Source organism: Bufo gargarizans, chromosome 4 (assembly GCF_014858855.1).
Source record: "Bufo gargarizans isolate SCDJY-AF-19 chromosome 4, ASM1485885v1, whole genome shotgun sequence".
Lineage (NCBI taxonomy): Eukaryota > Metazoa > Chordata > Amphibia > Anura > Bufonidae > Bufo > Bufo gargarizans.
Genome location: NC_058083.1, coordinates 382876093 through 382897058, shown reverse-complemented (window position 1 = coordinate 382897058; position 20966 = coordinate 382876093). Strand labels below are relative to the sequence as shown.

At 40.9% G+C, this 20966-nt stretch overlaps 1 protein-coding gene across 8 annotated transcripts in view; it reads right to left on the bottom strand.

Annotated features, from left to right (window-relative positions):
• The window catches only part of LOC122936247 (sodium/calcium exchanger 1), a 544043-nt gene that overhangs the window by 463194 nt on the left and 59883 nt on the right, over positions 1 to 20966 (bottom strand). For all 8 annotated transcript variants that reach the window (XM_044292345.1, XM_044292347.1, XM_044292348.1 and 5 more), the window contains exon 2: positions 11899 to 11961. The gene's annotated coding sequence lies outside the window, so the exon portion shown is untranslated. The remainder of the gene's footprint in view (positions 1 to 11898; positions 11962 to 20966) is intronic.

The following is a 20966-nucleotide window of genomic DNA, read 5'->3' as shown; positions in this document are numbered from 1 at the left end:
CCATTTTCTACACCTGTACAAAATTAACTAAATCTAAGACAGCTCAGAAGTTGTCTTACATTTTCAACTAGCGCTGGCCTCTTCATAACTTTGGCAGAACCACGCCCCCTTACTTTTTATAAGGGGTGGTATTGCTTTATAAAGAATTTGACTATTATTGTTTTTTGGGAAATCTGTTGTCCTGAACTCATTATCAGAATGGTATTGGCTCAATTAGTTGACTTTAGGAAAGGACAAATAAGTTAATGCTAAACCTGCAAAGATACAAAGTAAATCATAGAAGCGACACCAGGGTTCAGCTTATTGAAAATACTGCCCTGGGCAACAAGCAAAGTAGAATTCCCTCTTCCTTTCACTTTCCATGTTTTTACAGTTTTCATTGTAATATCAGCTGAAGCGAAACAGCTGTGTAGTGCCAAAACAATACTACCATATACAGCCAGCATAGTATCCCCGCATAATGCACAAAACATATGCAGTATCCAAATAATACTCCTGTAAAGGGCCAGCATGATACTGTCATATGTGTAGTTCTCACATAATAATACATTTAAATTCCCAAATAACACCATCATACACTGAATGATATTGGGTTGACACTGGGTTTTTACTTTCTTGGAGGCTCCTTAGAAACCAGGCAAGGGAAACACTTTAGAGTAATTCAGGAATATGAACGTTCTTTCCGGATAATCGGCTCATATAACTGAGCAGCTCATTCATCGGTTGATCGGCATCTTACATCATGGTAAAAGATGCCCAATTATAGGCAGTACATCTCCCTGTGTAATCACAGATCAGAGATCTGCTGCAAATCAGTGGTGTACATAGAGAAGTAAGGGCCCGATAGCAAGGATCAAACCAGGCCCCTCCACACAGGTGTCACACTCGTGTGTGGAAGGAAAACACCACACCAAGCATAGGAGGGAAAAGGGGATACTGGAATAAGGCCTGGAAACTAGGGAAGGAAAATGGAGACCTCCTAGAGAAAACCCTAACTCCAGTCCTGACAGACTACCAGTATGAACAGGCCTGAAAGGTAGGCAAGTTCATACATCGGATACCTAGAATCCTACCTCGCCCTATAGGACCGTGGAACTAATGTCAGGACTGAGTCTACCTGTTCCTCCAAAGGGAAGGACGAACAGGAGTCTCCCTCAGGCCTAATGACAAACAACAGGGAAAGACAACACACACATATATATATATATATATATATATATATATATATATATAGCACCAGGAACTCAGCCGAGAACAAAACACAGGCTAACCACAAGTCCAACAGAAGCTATAGGCCGCAAAGCATAGTGGGAGAAACAACCATAAATAGAGAAGGTAAAATGACCACAATAGCCACACCTGGGGACAGAAGGTGTGGCAAGCACCAGAAACAACACAGACGTAATTTGATCCAAAAGGAAAACATGTCAGATCCAACCACGTGTTGCCAGTCTCACCGATCTCCTGCCACCTGTTGCAGGAACGTCCGTATGTCTTGTCACGTCCGTGACAACAGAACAGAAGGGTTTCTGCCTAAACCCCTTTCAATGACCCTTGGGCCATTTTTCCACTGACTTATTTGCTAAAAGTTGTTCCTTTAGAGCAGGCATGTCCAAACTGCGGCCCTCCATCTGTTTAAAAACTACAACTCCCAGCATGGCTGGATAGCTTGCAGCTATTAGGGCACACTGGGAGTTGTAGTTTTGCAACAGCTGGAGGGCCGCAGTTTGGACTTGCCTGCTTTAGAGGGTAGAATCCTGACCAAGTTTTCACTTCCAGTAGAAGAACAGACAATCCCAACTGGGCCCCCTCTTGCCCTGGACCCCATATCAGTCGCATCGTACACCCCTGCTGCCAATAAAAAATAGAACAGAGTGAAGGAGGAATGAACGCGCTAGCAATCATTCCTCCCACATTCAATTTGCATGAGCCTGCATAATCAGGCTGGAGCAAACAAGCGCCAATCGACGTGTTATGTTCCATCGGCACTCGCATTGCCTGAAGATCAGGCAGTGTAATACCACCCCAAGCTACCCACTGTAATTATTATGTCTCATTGTGAGACTTGAGTTGGCGATAGGGATAAATGCTGTTAATGAAGATCAACTCATCTTGAGTCTTAAACCTGGCCACCAATTAAATCACTTAGCAATGCTTGTGCTTAAAGAAAATGATCACTAGGATAGGTTACCTTTAGATCAGAGCATCTGTTAAATGCACAGAGACTACTAGAGCTAGTGGGTACCAGAGGGACAATTTGTGCGGTGCGCATCACAGCAATTTTTTTTCCATACTAGGCCACGCCTCTAACTCCGCCAAAAGCATAATTACTTACTCCTTCACAACTGCAGCACCTGGGGAACGGTTAGGTGAGTGTAAGTTCCTTTTTTCTTGTCCTTCAATATCCATTTAAATATTAGCACATTAATCATTGGATTATTGATATTTTAAGGTCCAAATTGCTCAAAATAATAAAGTTATGATATAATATACAGGTAGAAACCATAAAGACACTTTAGTAAGCAGCAATTTAGTAAATTTATTAATGCAGATTTATGCATTTTTTCCTCAGGTCAAAAAGAGGGACATTTAAGGATCAAAGAGGAACAGAGAAACTTGGGTCCAAAAGAGGGACACTTGGGAGGCATGCAGGAGGTAGAGAAGTGTTCCATGACCCCATAGAAAAGTGGATTACAGCCTTTTGTAGGTTGGGAGCCACTCACATACAACACATGCTGTAGAGCCCCTTTGAGTATAAAAGGGTTTTTCCGAGATTTTTATACTGATGACCTATCCTCAGGCACCTCCCCCAATAGCAGTGCATATTCCTGCTTTCTCATCTATCCTCAGGATAGGTCATCAGTATCTGATCAGTGGGGGTCCGACATCTGAGACTTCAGCCGAACAGCTGTACATTGTATAGTGCAGGTGCCTTCTCAATCAGCTGATTGGTGAAGGCCTTGGGTGTCAGACCCCCCCCCCCCCCCCCCCCGATCAGATACTGATAACATATCATTCAAATCTCATAAAACCCCTTTAAAAAGGGCAATGTTTATTAGAATTATGACTGACTGATATGACTTTAACGCTTGTTTAATGTGCCAGTGATATATTTTTGATGCTGGTATCATGTTCTAGTGACGCTATGACTGGTGCCACTACTGCGTTATAGGATTTGCAGCTGTCAGTGGGTGATGAGGCGCATACATGTGGCTCCTGTGCCTTGGGAGCATTGTTTTAGAATCTACTGACTTTCTAATCCCTTAATTGGTATTTTGTTGGGCTATTTATTTAATGTAGTTGTATCATCTAGTCAGAAAAGAAGCATTTTCTTGTAGTCATAGTTCCACATTTATGACATTTAAGAGGTTGTCCAGGTTCAGAGCTAAACCCGGACATATCCCCATTTTCCCCCAGGCAGCCCCCTGACTTGAGCATCGGAGCAGTCCATGCTCCGATGCTCTCCCTTGCCCTGTGCGATCCTGCGCTCTTTTATTTACCGTGACACACTGCTGGGCGGAAGCCTCCATCTGGCAGCACTAAGGAGAGCCCGGCTTGTCCAGAAAATTCCTTTGCCCTGTGCGATTCCGCACCCAAACCATGGATGACCATGCTATGGGGGGGATCTGTGGATGACACTATATAGCATCTTATGCTATATGTGTCATCCACAGATCCCCCAAATTACAGTGTCCCCCAATAAACCTGGCCCCGCTGCTCACAGCAGTATACATATCTAAACAGTAATCCTTAACCTCAAATAACTTTAACTTTAAAGCAGCGCTATCCTGTTTACTACCTTACAATCAAGCTCCGGTAACAGGCAGAGCGGGCGGCGGCGTAACGTCACTCACTCAAGTCACACGCCTGCTCTGCCTGCTTCATTAATAAAGTGGGAGGAGCGGGCGCGTGACGTGAGTAAGTGACATTACGACTCTGCCCGCTCTGCCTGTTACCGGAGCTTGATTGTAAGTAGTAAACAAACAGGATAGCGCTGCTTTAAAGTTACTAGAGGTTAAGGAATAATGTTTAGTGTATCAAATACTTATTTTTCCCACTGTATCTCTAAAAAGGTGCTTTTACAATAGTCATCTCTATTAAGGTTACGGCAAAGAGGTTAGTCATGTTACATTATTTAGGGAGAGTGCTTCATAGCCTAAAACAGTACCACACAGAGATTGGGCAGTGAGTGATATGGATTGCAGTATCGCTATTCTCAGCCTCTCCTAGTATCAATCCCTTCCTCCAACGCGTTTCGCCATGTTGTATGTGCTCATCAGGGAGCAGCATAAGGGGGTAAGATGAGTAATGGCAGTAGCCCCCATGCACAACTATCAATGACTGACAGCTATTTCTGACTGCTGACTATAAAACAGAAGCATTTTTAGCAAGATTTTTTTTGCTAAAAATTTCGGCTTATAGTAAAAAAAAAAATATGGTCATTTTATGAAGTCATTTGTCGATCATCCACCCCTACCATTCAGCTGTTCCCTGCAGCTTCTGGTGCTTGAACTACAGTAGCACTGTAAATGGAACAGGAAGCACCACTCCATTCAAAGTATAGTGGCTGTGCTGGGTTACTGTAGATCAACTTCCATTCACTTCAATGTGTGTAGAGCTGCAGAAACCCACCATGACAACTGCAGAATCTAGATTGCCATAACACAATCTTTATGTGCTAAACACCAGAAGTTTCAAATTACTCTCAGTCATTCATTTGCATATTGGATGCTTCCATATTTATCAAATATAATGTTTTGTTATGACCCCTACCTTTCTAGACTAAAGTTAATATGTTGAGACGTTATGTTCTGTACAGATAACTTTTCAGAAGACATCTCATTATAATCACTGACAGATTTACAATGACAAATACAACCTCTGTATAAATATCACAGGATCCACCATTCCCAGTAGGTGATATCACAGCTTATCTACTCCCTCCTGACCTCTGCACAGGTCACAGAGCATGCCTAAAACACTCTCCCATAAAAGTCAGTAAGGTCATTGTATCTATGGCCTATGTGGATGCTCTCGGAGAGCAGGAAGACTTTACATATTTTAGACCTACTGGCCAGAGTGAAAACTGTAGGATTAAAGGATATTTTTTAATACATATAGCTAGGAACTTGGAAATAAAAAATAAAAAAAATTGACAAACATTCTAAAAGAAATATGCTTAAAGGCTATTTACACCTTTGGGGGCAATTTTTTTTATTATTGCATTAGTATTCTTTTTGAGCTAAAAATCTTTTTTTCTATTGGGCCTTATTAAACATTTTGAGCCTCTTTCTCTGTACCGCCTTGAGTTTCTCTAGAAGCAAGCTCTGTATTTATACAGTTTCACAGGCAGTTCAGCTGACGGCTCCTTATCTCTGATCGCTGACCTTGTAAACACTCATTATAGCTAAATTCTTATCTTAGTGATAAGAATGTGGCTTAAGTAAGTGTTTTTGAGCTATTGGTAATTTAGAGATAAGGTTCATTAGATGACTGGCACAAAGTGAAAGTACAAGTCACACAGCTAGACAAATAGTTAACCCTTTGTGACAGAATGGCTGAATATTTTTAATAAAGATGAATTGAAAAAATAATTTTTAGCCCAAAATGAGTAAACTGCAATCATAAAAAATTGCTGCCGACCGTGTACATACCCTTTGACATAAAAACTTGATTTAAACAATAGGCCATTTTCTGATGACACATTCCTGGACAGCACTGAAACAAGAGAATGAAGATTACCGCCAGAAGTTACAGCTATCCTCTTCACTGTGTAGTGGATGTGGATCAGATTGCAGCTGAATGGAAATGTTAGCAACCAATGGATTTAAAGCAAACATAAAGGCACTGCACCTAGAATAATGTGTTTTGCCATGAATGCTACAAGAACATCTCAGGAATATCTTCAGAATGGCGTGATTTAGTGCATCACTTCTTATTGCTTCTCACAAGGCAAGCATTTTTCCCCCCAAACCAGGGTTGCTGTAAGATATTTATTACAATTTGTTTACGCATTGGGATGACAAATGCCTGACTGTGTAACTGCATTGCAGAGGAGCACCAACATCTTTGGCTTCCCATCCCAGATACCATAATATTTCTATCCATTTGGCAATTTCATAGCACTAATGATGCATCATGAACTGTTTGCGGTATATACAGCCAAGCTTTTAAATTAAGTAAATGACCATTGTGTATTATTAGATAGGACAAAGGTCACCACTGACAGCTTTCTAAAAGGGCTTTGTAACGACATGCACATCATCTGTATAAATCTCTTCACAGGATAGACAGCTATATAGAGCGCACTCTAATGAGTATTTGTACTGTGTATATGGTACATATAGTAGTAGTTTTTCATTGTTCCATTCTTTATTGTTCATCTATAGCATCACATTTTGATCTTTTTAATCTTTTAATCTACATTACAAAGACAATGAAGGCACTACTAACTTTTATATCACATCTGACTTATTAAAGAACAGAAATCAGGAAATTTCTAGCAGGTCCAAATGCAAATCAAGACTTTATTTAAAGGGAAATGTCATGTTCAACATGGTGGTTGAGCTGCACAGAGCACGTTATAGAGCAGGAGGAGCGGAGCAGATTGATATCTAGTTTTATGGAGAAAGATTCAGTAAAACTTGAAATTTATGCATTTAAATTCCTGCTCATTCTGAGCTTTGGAGTCAAGGAATCGGTCCTATCAGTGATTGACAGCCTTCCCTCTATGACTGTGCATCAGAGTTATCAACCAGAATTTTTCTGTCCACAAAAAATCACGGACACATCAATTTTTTTTTCACGGATGGTTGGCGACTCTGCTGTGTATACAGAGATGGCTGTCAATCACTGATGGGACCACCTCCTTGACTTCAAAGCCCAGAATGAGCAGGAATTTGAATGAATAAATTTGAAGTTTTACTGAATATTTTTCCATAATTCTATAAATAAATCTGCTCAGCTCCTTCTGCTCTATAACATGCAGCCTGTTGCTTACATGACATTTTTGTAGTGACAAGTTCCCTTTAAATGCAGCTGCACATGTGACGTTTCGGTCTGGAAGGACCTTTATTAAACTATTGCTGCTCTAGCTGAGTAATTAGGAAGAATGGTAACAGGGGAAAGTAGTATGTCCACATTATATTAAGGAATAACATAATATGGATATACTTTTTCCTGGCGCCATTCTTCCTACTTACTCATCTAGAGCGGCAATATTTGTTGAAGGTCCTTCTGGACCGAAACGTAACAGGTGCAGCTGCATTTAAGTAAAGGCTTGATCTGCATTTGGACCTTTGGAGTGCTAGAATTTCCTGATTCATGCTCTAGGGTGGGATCCCTATCCTGGGCACCTATTAGACGTTGCGGAGTGCCACAAGATCTCTACCGTATTATTAATGAGCATTTAGTTACAGGCTTTCTATGGGGTAACTGAGCCTTGGCATATATAGTAATGAATGTGTTTGCTCAGACTGTTCTTATTGAAACATTTGCTTGTTAAAGGGACATTTCCATCAAACTTTTTTAATTTGAATATTCTATGTCATTTTTTAATACTAAAAACAGGTGGATAGTTTTCTGGATATAATTATTTTAGGTCTGCCTGTGTAACTTCCTCTTTGTTTGGACTTTTAGCACAGCAAACTGTCGGGCTTAAAGGGGTTTTCTGAAATATAAATATCTGATCGGTGGGGGTCAGACACCTGGGACCTGCGCTGACCAGCTGTTTGAGAAGGCACCGTCGCTCGCAGTAGGGAATTGGACCCGAAACACATATAAAGAAATGTAGTCATTTCAGAGATAAGCTGTCATTGTAGATCCCCCTTTAAGTAAATGACAAAATAAGAAGATGAATAGTAATAGATATAACAAGTATAGTATACAAAGGAAATGTGGACAGGATTACATAACAATTAGGTATAAAAATGACCCACCTCCCATCTACACCATTTAATTCTGTATGAGTGTCGTGTCCTCATGCAACAGTGTATTAGCATTACATACAATTATACCTCAAGATAAAGAGTCATCCTTCTCTCTTGCCCCAATTGCATTTATACCTCATTAAGATTTTTTGATTTATTGTGGAAATAGTATATATGAGGTACGGGAGGGATACACAACATAAACTAAAATGAGAAAACCCTTGGTTACTAAGCTACTTCAAATGTTGATCTAGACATGAAGATATGTCCAGAACGAAATGTACAAGTATATACGTATTACTGTAGCATCCACTGGATAATTGCTTTAAATGATTGTAATGCCCACTGACATTTATTACTGGCAGTGATATTCGTAAAAAAATAGAGCAATGTCGTCATGATGTTTGTCAGAAGCCTTCCTTGCTGAAAGCCTGTATAAGAATGAATGTATTCCTCCTGTGCAATTGTCTAATCAAAGCCGTCTATCCAACTGATTAGTCATAAAATAGAAATGACAGTGAGTAACTGCAGTACATCAGGGTACACATTGGAGGGTGTATGTTTGCTTTTTGCATTTAGACTGTGAAGTTATCAGCAGGACCAGTTCTCTTAGAAAGAGATTATTTCCATTGACTCATTCATAGTGAGAAGAAGGCAGCATCCATTATTAATGGACAACACAGTGAGGCACAAGACATAAATGGTAAGTTAAATATTCACAGTTCCTAATTATCTGGAGCCTATGCACAGCTGCTATGGAATGGTATCCATAATTATAGAATGAAGAACATGCGGGGCTGCAAATTAAGCAGTCACATCATGGTACCTCAGGAGGTCCGACAACTCTTCTGCCACATAAGAAGACTCAAGTACACATGTTGGGTTACAACTAGCACATGTTGGGTGAGGGAGTCAGGAGCTTCAAGTTATGTATCTTGGCACATGGTATGATGTCTTTGGTCACTGGCAAATTCATAGGTCAAAAATTTGCTAAAGTCTTTACTTGCATATGTCAGTTATGCAGGAGTCTGTGTTGCTTTAATTTGCCTCAAATGTATCAAATGTTTTACTTTCTACTGCACCCATTTACTGTAGTACAAGTATGACATTGTTTGTGAATTTTGATCAAGTTGCAGTTGGTACTGTAAATCTGCCTTAAATCAGCGTGACAGGCTAACCACAAAACTGGAAGGAGTAGTGTAAAAATGCTAAACCTTTGTGCAAATAAACTTTTTGAAGACATAATTCTTCAGGGCTTGATTAATTCCCATCCAAAGTTTAATGGGTTTGGTGTAGAGGAACTCAAGTGGCATGTACAGTTCTCTGACCTCAACCCCATTGAACACCTTTGGGATGAATTAGAAGACTGGTACAAGCCAAATCTTTTTTGTCCTCAGATGCTGAATGGATACAAATACTTTGCAGAGGAGTAGAAGCTGTTATACCTGCAAAAGGGGATCCACCTCCAAGCTCATACACAGTTGTGGTCTACCTTATCTGTCTTCTTGCCTCAACATGTCCCAAAATGGGTGGCACGAGATGACCGGCTATTTGTTTACGCGCAGCCACCAATTGATTGAGTTGTGACTTGCCTGTCCAGGGTTTTGCCATGGTGTGCTATTGTATTGAATTTGTTTTATGAGAAATTGGTTTTCTTAAGGAGCTTCTCTGGGAATTAATAAAATAAATTACCCAAACATAAGTAAATATTACTTTATTATAAACACATTCCCATATAGCTTTTCTTATATAGAATGGCTTGTTTACTCAAGGGTGCAACATACAGGGGAAATAAAATGGGTGCTGCCAGCATCAGACTGAAGTCCCTTGGGCCCACCAGAGAAAATTATTCTGTGGCTAATAATCAGCAGCGCTTGTATGTAGTCTGCTATTTTACCACATCCACACAGCTGTCTGCCTTGTCCATTCTCTCTGTAATTTCAGTTTGTTGATATCTTACCATCTGTATGTAAGATCGTAATTCACGACAGCAAGAGTAGTGAGGAGATCTGAGACAGCTCTTTAGATAACTGCTTTAAAGTAACCTGTTCCACTGTGTTATTAGGACTGTTAGGACGGTTTTTGTGGGTGCTCATAGGGCAGTAGTCATTTTATTTCTCCTGATGCTTGCCCCCAAGAGAAAACGAGCCAGTATAAACAATAAAAGATGTTTGGAAATATATTTATAATAAACTAATATTTAGGTATTTTCTGTAATTTTGTTTTATTAATTTGCAGAGAACCACTTTAACCAAATTTGAAGTAAGATAAGGGTGGACATCAGTTATGATCAGTTCGCAGTGTTCACCAGCAAACACATGCGGGCTGCCATTTTTAGTAAGATAGACTCACCCGTCCGGCGATGCACAGGTAAGCCCTTACCTGTGCCTGTGCCGGGAGCTGGTCTGAAATCAAATGTAGTCACCGGGAGCAGGCAGTTCTGAGAACAGCCCCCGGGGGCCTTCATCGGGCTGTTCTCAGAACTGCCTGCTCCCGATGACTGCATTTGATTTCAGACTGGCTCCCTGCACAGGCAGGCACAGGTAAGGGCTTACCTGTGCATTGCCGGATGGGTGAGTCTACCTTACTAAAGATGGCAGCCCGCACGAACATTGCGAACTGACCACCATTGGTGGACATATCTGTAGTTTGGTCTCCACATGCTTATGGCCATATAGTGTAGTAGATCACTGTCATTCCACAATATTTTGGTGCTTCACTTTTATACTTTTAATTCTAAGGAAACCTCTTCTCTTCAGCTGGAATATTTGTAGATGTTTTATAAAGTATGATGAGAAAAAAGGCATTTTGAACATTGGCATCTGTAAAATGGTCATCATGGGTTAAACTTGTCGATGGTAAATGCTCCCAGAAACAAAGAGTTTTAGGGACTTTTGTACATTGTATATTGAAGGGGTTATCCGACACTAACTAATGCCCCCCCCCATATGCTGGGCCCCTCACTCTAATTCTACTTACCTCGCTCCCTGCACTGCTCCTGGTACCCACAATGCTAGGGAGGCTTGTCCCTGTCACTGCCTGCCATTGGCTGCCCCCCCCCCCGCACTGGATGTTTTCATCCGCACACGGGGAGAGACAGCAGTGGCGGTGCGGGGATCAAGAGCAGCGCAGTGAGCAGGAAGCTAGGTAAGTAGAATTAGTGTGAGGGGCTCGGAATATGGGGGAGAATCTGTTAGTGTTGGATAACCCCTTTAAGCCTTTATGATGATTATACAAGCCCATGTATAAAGTTCCAGCGAGGCATTGAATATTAATGTAAGGTTTAACTGCTCATTAAATTAACTAGAACTATCTATTTCCTGAAGAGAGCCATGTCAATGTTTTATAATTACATTTCCAGTAGTTATGGCATATGGAGAAGAATGTTTTCAGGTTTTCAATATATCCTAATGTGGAAAATATTTCTCTAGGATGCAAAATTCGATAAAATCAAGGACAAGCAAATCAGTAACTGGTAAACACTAAATAAAAGAAACTAATAAAAAGTTATATAATGAAACAGGCTGGCAGCACTGTACAAAATAAGAGCCTCCATCAGCCAATGGGTTGAATGGTGGAATGGAAAAGACCCTTAAACGGGACCTGTCACCTCTACTGCCAAGTTTCAAGTCAACTTTTTGCTACATTTGTGCTATGAGATGGCAGAGCATAAAAAAGACACATTGAGATTGTTAAGTTTCTGATATTTGATTCATAGTTTTCCACTGATCATTTCCTCTCCAGAACTGCTACTATAAGTATATTTTGAAGCTTCCACTAAAACTGACATTACAGCCAATTTTCCAGAAAATTCAGGGCCAGCAGCCTTTATCTATCCACTTTTCTTCTTTTTTATCACTGTTATTGCTTTTGGCTAAAGGAAAGGAGAATGGGAAACACAGTAGAGATATTCTGGTGGAACTTATGACTCCTTCTTTCCACATGAGGAAGAAGTGAAGGAACAACTCACCCTTGATGTTTAAAATTGCGATGTCTGCGTTATACAGCATCCGATCCTTATAAACAGCAATTCCTGGCAGTAAAGAAAAAAAGAGGATTACACGATTTTACTAGAAAAATGACAAAAGCAGCATCATTTTATCATTCTGCTGTAAACCAGAGAGTAGAAAACTGCAATGCCCTCAAATTGAAATTAACTGGAACATAGAAAGTCTCAAGATCTATCACTTTAGGAGAACCATTGGAAATTGGTAATTTATTTGTAAAGGTTTAATAATTGGATATCTTCAAAGTAAATAGGGAACATCTGTTAGAATTGTGAGGTATGAGTGTATGTCTAGGCCTACTTGACTAATCAAGTTCTGTATATTTCCTACCAATGGAATATTACTTGAAGGAATAACTAGAGTTATAGGGAATTGGTCACCACATACCTCCATAGTAACCTAAATGACTTTTCAGATGTCCAATTGCCTCCTGATTCAAAAACAATTTAGACCATCACAATCAGTGGAAATTGGCCAAAATTCCCCAGTTTGGAGTGACAAAGCTAGGCAGTGGTGACGTAATCTCTCCTGGTGCTGTATTCTCACCACAGGGATTGGGGCATGTGCGGTACAGGCCCTGATGCTTGCCAGGCAGAAGTAGTCTGCACTGCGCATGTGCCAATGACGTTGCTCTACATCTGGAAAAGATGGACGTCAGCATCAAGTCTCGCTGTTTGACCCCATCGGTACATGTATGTACAGTACAGACTCCTTCTCCCTGGAAAGCATTAGCCCTGTACTGCCTAGCCCTGTCACTCAAAATGGTGGTTGGGGGTAGGTGTTGATGGTGGGTGCGGCCAGTGACACAGGGTACAATAGTAACACCCTCACTACACCAAGCAGATCATATGTAATTCATAAAAGCTTCAATTTCTCTTGAATGGAGGCCACCAATCGGGATAAGGAGAATTAGCAGGCAAGTGCACATCTGAAAACTCATTACTATGAGGGTGTGTGGTGACAAATTCCATTAAATACCCCTAAATAAATTGGAATCATTATGAATTTCAAAAAAAGTAATCCAACAAATGAGTCCAAAGTTTTTTTTTATTAGTTTCCGATAGAATCATGCAAAACCAGTTCCTACAGTAGCACCATTTTGCTGTGAATACTGGCAGGGAAAACCATGTGGGTGGAAGAAGAAGGAAGATCATATGACAGTGGGAGGAAGTAAAGGGGAGAGCTTTCCCTGATTGGCACAGAGGATGACAGAAAGCCTGATCAGCCAATCAGGGGCAGAATTCAGGAAGGTTCTTTGAATGTCATTCTGTGTTCAGCTTCTGACCTGGAAGGGTGTCATGTGGCAGTGTCTGATAAAAATCTATTACAGACACAAGCCACAATGTAGTTTGATAAGGACACTATAGAGAGAGAATAGGTGGATATAACGGAGTATATTTTAGGGAAAGCTTTAGGGAAAGCTTTGAGGGAGTGGGGGCTGGTCACCCAGTTTAATACAGCTGCTGGATGGCAGCTAGTTCTACATTACAAAACCTCCAGAAAGAAAAATAAACACATTTTTTTCTGTATATGACCAGACAGGTTAAAAAAATAAAGTTTCTATGGTTCATAGGCTTATTACCAGCACCCAAATAGGATTCTACTGCAAACTGTGAACAATTGCACATTATATATATTCCATTATAGCAAAAGCATTTTACAGAAATAACGCCATTATTATACCCATGTTATTAAACAGGTTGCATTATAGCAAAAGCATTTTATAGCAATCAATAACGCCATTATTATACCCGTGTTATTACAGTAAAATAAATATATAGCAATAAAGCCATTATTATATCCATGTTATTAACGCGTTGCATTATAGAAAAATCATTTTACGGCAATAACGCTATTATTATACCTGTGTTATAAAATGCATTGCATTATAGAAAAAGCATTTGATGATAATCAATAACACCATTATTATACCCGAGATATGCACTTGCTGACAGTGCCTCATCATACCATTGCTGCTGTCTGCCTGCCTACCATCATGTTCCATACTGTATGGCTACTACTGCCTCCATCATGCTACTGTTGCTGTCTTCCTGCCTGCCATCGTGTTCTGTACAGCATGGCTGCTGCTGCCACCATCATACTACTGACGCTGTCTGCCTGCCTACTATTATGGTCTGTACTCTTTGACTGCTGCATCATGCCACTGTCTACCTGCCTACCATCCTGTTCTGTACCATTGATAGGAAATGTTAAGATGTTGATTATCCAAGTACACATCTAAAAAATCATTTGGATTACTATGGAGGTATCTGGTGACAGATTCCCTTTAATGGAACGCCAAATATTGGTGGGCAACATTGGTTCATTTTTATATATGTGGGATTAGGATTTCTGTTTTCTATTAAGGGAGTTATTTGCTTTGGATAATCACTACGTGTTAGAAGGGTCACTTTACAATAAGCTGATCACACAATGTCCTGATCAGTTGTTCTGTGGGAAAACCTGGCCGTAAATGTTTAATTTCCCAGCAGCACTACCACAGGGGACTTTGTGTAATGCTGGATAGGTCTCCCAGAGACGCTCTTTGTAACTGCTCATCACTCTGGCTAAGAGATGAGGATCCTAAGAAGAGCCCCCCTTACTGTATGAATTCCCAAATAGAGTATAGAAATGTTTTTTCAAAACTAGAAGAAACTGCTTTAGTTAGAAGGAGTTTGCATCTGAACACTCTTGATTCCATTTGTAGCGCCTATGGTGAGGAGATCGCTAACTATATGCTGCTATACTCTTCAATTTTTAGAATGGATTAACAAAATTGATCCTAAATTACTGGAATAGTGATAATTAGGGATGAGCAAATCGACTTCGGATGTTTTATCCGAAGTCAATTCGCTCATCCCTAGTGATAATATTATATTCTTATCAATTAAAGATCCAGGGCAGTGAGTGAATTCCAGGTCGACATAATTCATTAAAGGGGTTCTTCACTATAGGCAAACTCTCTTTGTCTGAAGGGATCCCCTGATAAAAAGATGATCATATGGTGTCCTACTGCTGCAACCTAAAGTGATCAGCTGTGATCTATGGGAGAATTTGGTAGAAAGTTTGTAATGTCCTTACAGTGCCACTGTGAGGCTACATTCACATTTTAGTCATTTTTAGGTTTTTCTATCCCATTCTAGGAATAGAAAACTGAAAAAGTGGTAGCATTTGATCCAACATACAATGGAAACCAACGGCGTCTGTGGGACTCCATTGACTATTATAGGGACTTCAGGGAGCCACAAATGAATTACATTTTTAATGAAATCTACAATGGATGCCCCTATTGGAGCCTCTGACATGTGAAAGAAGCCTAAGCTACAGTAAATTAAACTCTACACAGTGCCCAATGAAATCTTTTGCTTGTCTTTATAATACATGGACCTTCAGAATAAAAGACACTTTTTTGAGCTACTTCCCCCTCTGGCAAGTAAATGAGGGTTGGAGTGCATATTCTTGCACATAAACTGGTCCATAGGCCACATTCTTGTCCATAAACAAGTCTATAGGCCATTGGTTAAATGAGCTTTAGAAGCAACAACATGAGCTATGTGTTCAGGGCAGCTTCATCTTTCTTCCACCATGGTATGATCCGGATCTTATAGCTATGGATGGAGCTAGTATAAAGAGATCTTTCATAATTTGTTACTTTGGAACTGGGGTTCAATGGCAAAAAGGAGTTGAGAGAAGCTATTGATTTATTTTCTACTACATTTTAGTAGCTCATGTGTTAATGCACTATTGGAACTGGATAAACAGAGGTCTACTAAATGTCACATAAGTCACAGAGCAGATGCTCTGATGTTTACCAGAACTTCTAAAGCTTGGACTACATTAGTGAAATGTTTAATTTGTCCTTGATTTGTGATGTTGCCGTGTAGAGCCAAGGCTTCTTATTAAATTGCAACCTCATTAATATCATTTCAATGGTAATTACTGAGAACTATAGACTTGGAGCTTTCTTTAAATTGTATAGAATAAGGGGAAGGTCTGTCTAGGAAATCATATACTTTATAAGACTCTGTTCACATCATTTTTTTTTTAAACAAATCTCTGTTTTATTAAGTGTTTTTCAATAGAACATATTGAAATACAAAATTTTTACAGATTGGATCCTTCCGACAGATATATACTGTATATCACACAAAACTGAAATGGAAGGCTTTGATGTATACCACTGTACTATATGTCACCCATAGGCTCCTATGGAAAAATTATACCATGTGATATACTTTGTAATGAGATGCCTCAATACAGGAATGAGCAGCAGACTATGCTTTTATTTACAGTGAAAACAAATTATACTAATGTGTTCTTGCCCAGGGGATGCAAAAATTATCCATCAGGTAAATTGGACCCTACAGATATGATTGCCATGTGCATCTGGAACTTTTTCAGTACATATGATGCATGAGCTGCAAAAATCTGAACATAGCCTGAGCAGTATTATGCTTAGCTACCAAATTCACAATATGTGCCATTAGTCATACACATAATATGTGGTAGATACTTAGATATACTCAGGTTTGTATGCTTAAAGGGGTTGTCTCACTTCAGCAAATGGCGTTTATCTTGTACAGAAAGTTAATACAAGGCACTTACTAATGTATTATTATTCTTATTCTTATCTGTATTGCTTCCTTTGCTGGTTAGACTAATTTTTCCATCACATTATACATGTCTCGTTTCCATGGTTACGACCACCCTTCAATCCAAGATTGGTGGCTGTGTTTGCACACTATCGGAAAAAGTGCCGGCCTATGTGCGTTCCTATGGTCCCGGCCACCAGAGAAGTCAGTGCTTTTTTCTTCAGTGTGCAAGTACGGCCACCGATGCTGGATTGGTGGTAATCATGGAAACGAGAAGTGTGTAATGTGATGGAAAAATGAGTCCAGCCACCAAAGGAAGCAATATGGACAATAACAATATATTAGTAAATGCTTTATATTAACTTTCTCTACATGATAAATGTCACTTGCTGAAGTGAGACAACCCCTTTACCTTTACCGAAAGGCAGCACCTTATCCTGTAATCCATGAAAAGTAAAAATTATAACCAAAACCAGTAAAGACTTAGACATTGTAATATAATATCAGAGATGCTTTTATGCACCAGCTGGGTATATACTATGTCTTGGCTAGTGTTCTCATACACTGCGGACTGACAGCTGTGATATAACAACGTCTGGTTCTTTTTATGTGTTTTTATGCCACTGTTGGGAAGAACTGTCAGTCAAGTCTTAAAGGGATTGTCTGGATTCCCATATTGATGACCTACCCTCATTTATATGAGAAACCAGACAACCTCTCTAAACCAGTTTAAACAATAATAACATTTTAGTTTGTAATAAAGCCTTTTTGAGTTCTTTTATCTCAGCAAGACAAGTTTGATATTATCTATCTATCTATCTATCTATCTATCTATCTATCTATCTATCGATTTTCTATCATAAGTGAATGTCGACATTTTAATACAATGTTATTCTCAGGTTTAACATACTGCACTAATTTCCATGTATATGTTTAGATAAAAGTTTCCAAATCCCCTACATGTATAGAGTTAGCCATTTCCTGATACAGTGATTTTCCAATTTTTCTTTTTCCATTTTTAACTTTTTTTCAGGACAAATTGTACATTCTACTGGCATAATTTAAAACGGAATATGATGTAGTGAGAAGCTGAAAAAAAAAACCATTCTAAACAAGGTGGGGAAAAAAACAATTCCACCATAGTTTTATAGGTTTCGTTTTTTCAGGGTTCCCTAAGTATTAAAACTGACATATTAAAGAGTCACCGTAGTTTCACACAATTTCATTTCAGTATATAGAGAATTGTAATTAGCAAATTCTAAATCACTTCATTTAAAAAATCTGCCTGCAGCCTCCTGAAAAGTCATGGCCACTAGGTGTCTCACTTCCAGGTAAGCTGCAGTCCACTGCCTGTTAGGCAAGATTCGTCTCTGGTAACAGAGACTCAGAATACGGCTGAGAGGAAGTGGCGGCGTGTCAGAGCTAGCTGAGATGCTGCTTCTACACTTCTACACTGCTTCTGAAGAGCTCCTGTGGGTCTGTAAGGGTGGGTTCACATCACGTTTTATGCCTCTGCTTGACGTACATGTTAGAAAAAAAAGATACATAAACGCCCCACACCACGTTCTTGTATCCTGCACAGTCCGGTAAAAAAAAGACATGTTTTTTTTATAATGGAACTCTATGAAGAACGAATGCCACTGGATGGCATCAGTCTGAAGCATCCGTTTGATGTATACATTTTTTGTATACGTTAAATGGACAGGAAAAATGTGATGAGTTTTGGGGTATAAGAAAAACCCCTTCATCAGGAGCATATGCTCCTGATGAAGGGGTTTTTATTATACCCAAAACGCGTTGAGCAGATACCTTTACCCCTACCCTGTGGTTCAATAAAGACGATTGACAAGAAGCTCGACTGGACTGCATCCATATGCAAATGAACCTCATATGTGTCCTGTATCCGGAGATGAGTCCAACGGAAAGGAGCCCAGCACCGTCCCGCGTCCTCCGAATCTCCTCCTTGCTGGCTGACGTCACAGAGCTGGAGCGCCGAAATCTCGTGATGCGCGAGCTAGCGCATGCGCAGTGTCGGCATCATGTTCATTCCCTGTGCTGGCATCAGCACAGGGAACGAACTACGCATGCGCTAGCTCGCGCATCGCGAGATTTCGGCACTCCAGCTTTGTGACGTCAGCCAGCAAGGAGGAAATTTGGAGGATGTGGGGCGGTGCTGGGCTCCTTTCCGCTGGACTCATCTCCGGATACAGGACACATATGAGGTTCATTTGCATATGGATCAAAACGTTTTTTTAACACAATAAAAGCACAGAATGCTATGGGGACTGGGTATTGCAGATGTGCTAGCGGCCATCTAGCAGCCCATGTCCCCAGCTCTATGGCCAAAATCCTGGTGACAGGTTCCCTTTAAGGGGGCAGGGCACTGTGGATGACACTGTTAAGAGAGCGGAGTGCTGTGGAGGTCACAGTTCAGGGGGCAGGTAGGGTGGCCATTCAGGCCACGCTCAAAAGGCGGACTTAAAAACCCCGCCCCCAGGTCCCGGTAAGCCATGCTCCCAACCCAGTTAGGCTATGCCCTCTCCCACTCTGCAGCCGACGGGGATTTAAAAAGGCAAAAATCAACTTCTGTCAGCTGCAGGGGTGGGAGGGACGGTGACTTTCTCCCTGCAGCTCACGCTCAGACCGCACAGTGCTGCTGTATGAGAGTGAGCTGTTCAAAAGGAAATCCCTGCGCTGGACAGAGGACAGGGAGTCTGAAAGCCGGACTGTCTGACCTAAAACTGGACCTCTGGCCACCCTAGGGGCAAGTTCCACTATGGAGGTCAGTGTTAAGGGGCAGATTGCTGTAGAGGCCACTGTTTTGGGGGTGGGGTGTTGTGAAAATCACTGTTAAGGAGATGTGGTACTGTGGAGGTCACTAATAAAGGGGCAGCCGCTGTGGATGTCACTGTTAAAGGGACGGACTACTGTGGAGGTCACTGTTACGGGGGCGGGATGCTGTGGAGGTCACCGTTAAAGGGGTGGGCGCTGTAGAGGCCTCTGGTAAGGGGGCAGGGAACTGTTGAGGTCACAGTTAAGGGGAGGATTCGCCATGGAGGTCAGTGTTAAGGGGCGGGGTGCTGTAGAGGTCACATTTCAAGGTCAGTGTTAAGGAATGGAGCTCTGTGGAGGTCCGCTGTGGAGGTCACTGTTAAAGAGTCAGGTGCTGTGAAGGTTACTGTTAAGGGGGTGGGGGACTGGGGAGGTCACTATTAGAGGGATAGCTGCTGTGGAGGTCACTGTTAGGAGAGAATGGGACTGTGGAGGCCACTCTTAAAGGGACAGCGGGGTACTGTGAGGTCACTTAAGTCAGTGTGGTACTATGAGGTCAGTGTTAAGGGAGGCGGGTACAGTGGAGATCACTGTTAAGGGAGCGTGGTACTGTGGCAGTCACTGTTAAAGCGGAAGTCACTGTGGAGGTCTTTGTTAAAGGGGGCGGGAATGGTGGAGGTCACAGTTAAGGGGACTGTAACCTATGGTCAGTGTTAAGGGGCAGGTGCTGTTAAGGGAAAGGGCCCCTGTGGAGGTCACTGTCAAGGGGGTGGGGTGCTGTGGAACTCACTGTTAAATGGGCAGGCTACTGTGAAGGTCAAAGTTAAGGGGTGGGCTGCTGTGGAGGTCCCTATTTAAGGAGGTGGGGCACTGTCGGGGGGTCAGTGTTAAGGGGCGGGGTACTGTAGATGTCAGTGTTATAGGGTATACTGTCGATATATTTTAACAACACACACAAACATTAAACAAAATAGATGAAATATACCCGTGCAAAGCCAGGTCCTTCTGCTAGTACTCCATATAAAGTGCAACCGGACACTTCCAAATATTGCTTCATTATATGAAATCACACACAGATGCAACATTTCAGTGTTCTTTCCCCCTTGACTATTTCCCTATGTGGATTTTATTCTTTTGTTATTTGGGATGTTTAAAGAAGGATTTAATAGAGAAGTGAAGCAATATTTAGAAGCTTCCTGTTGCACTTTCTATTGACCTTGTCATTTTTGGACAACTCAGAACTGTAGAGCTACTGACCACAAGTGTCAGGTGGAAGTGCTGAATAGGAATGAAAACAGCACAAGGGGGCGCTATAACAAGTGAGCAGCAGCAATATCGACTGTAGAGACAGGAACGTGTAAAACAAACATTGGTACATTATTTTAAAACAAATTGGTACATTATATTTTATTTAATATTTTCCAGACCTTCATTATAAATGATCTGTAATCTGTAAAGAGTTTACACTCAATTTTTCTTTGCACTGTCTTTTTTGTTGTTGCCTTTTATAGATTTTAAATTAGCTCAGAAGTTAATCACTGCTCTCCTATTAGCCAAATCGTTCCGGTTTATGAAGTGGCGTGACTAATAGGTATTATACTGCCCTTCTCACTTAGATCAGGCAGTTAAAATGGCCCAGACCTTTTTGACTATTGACAAGGCATCTG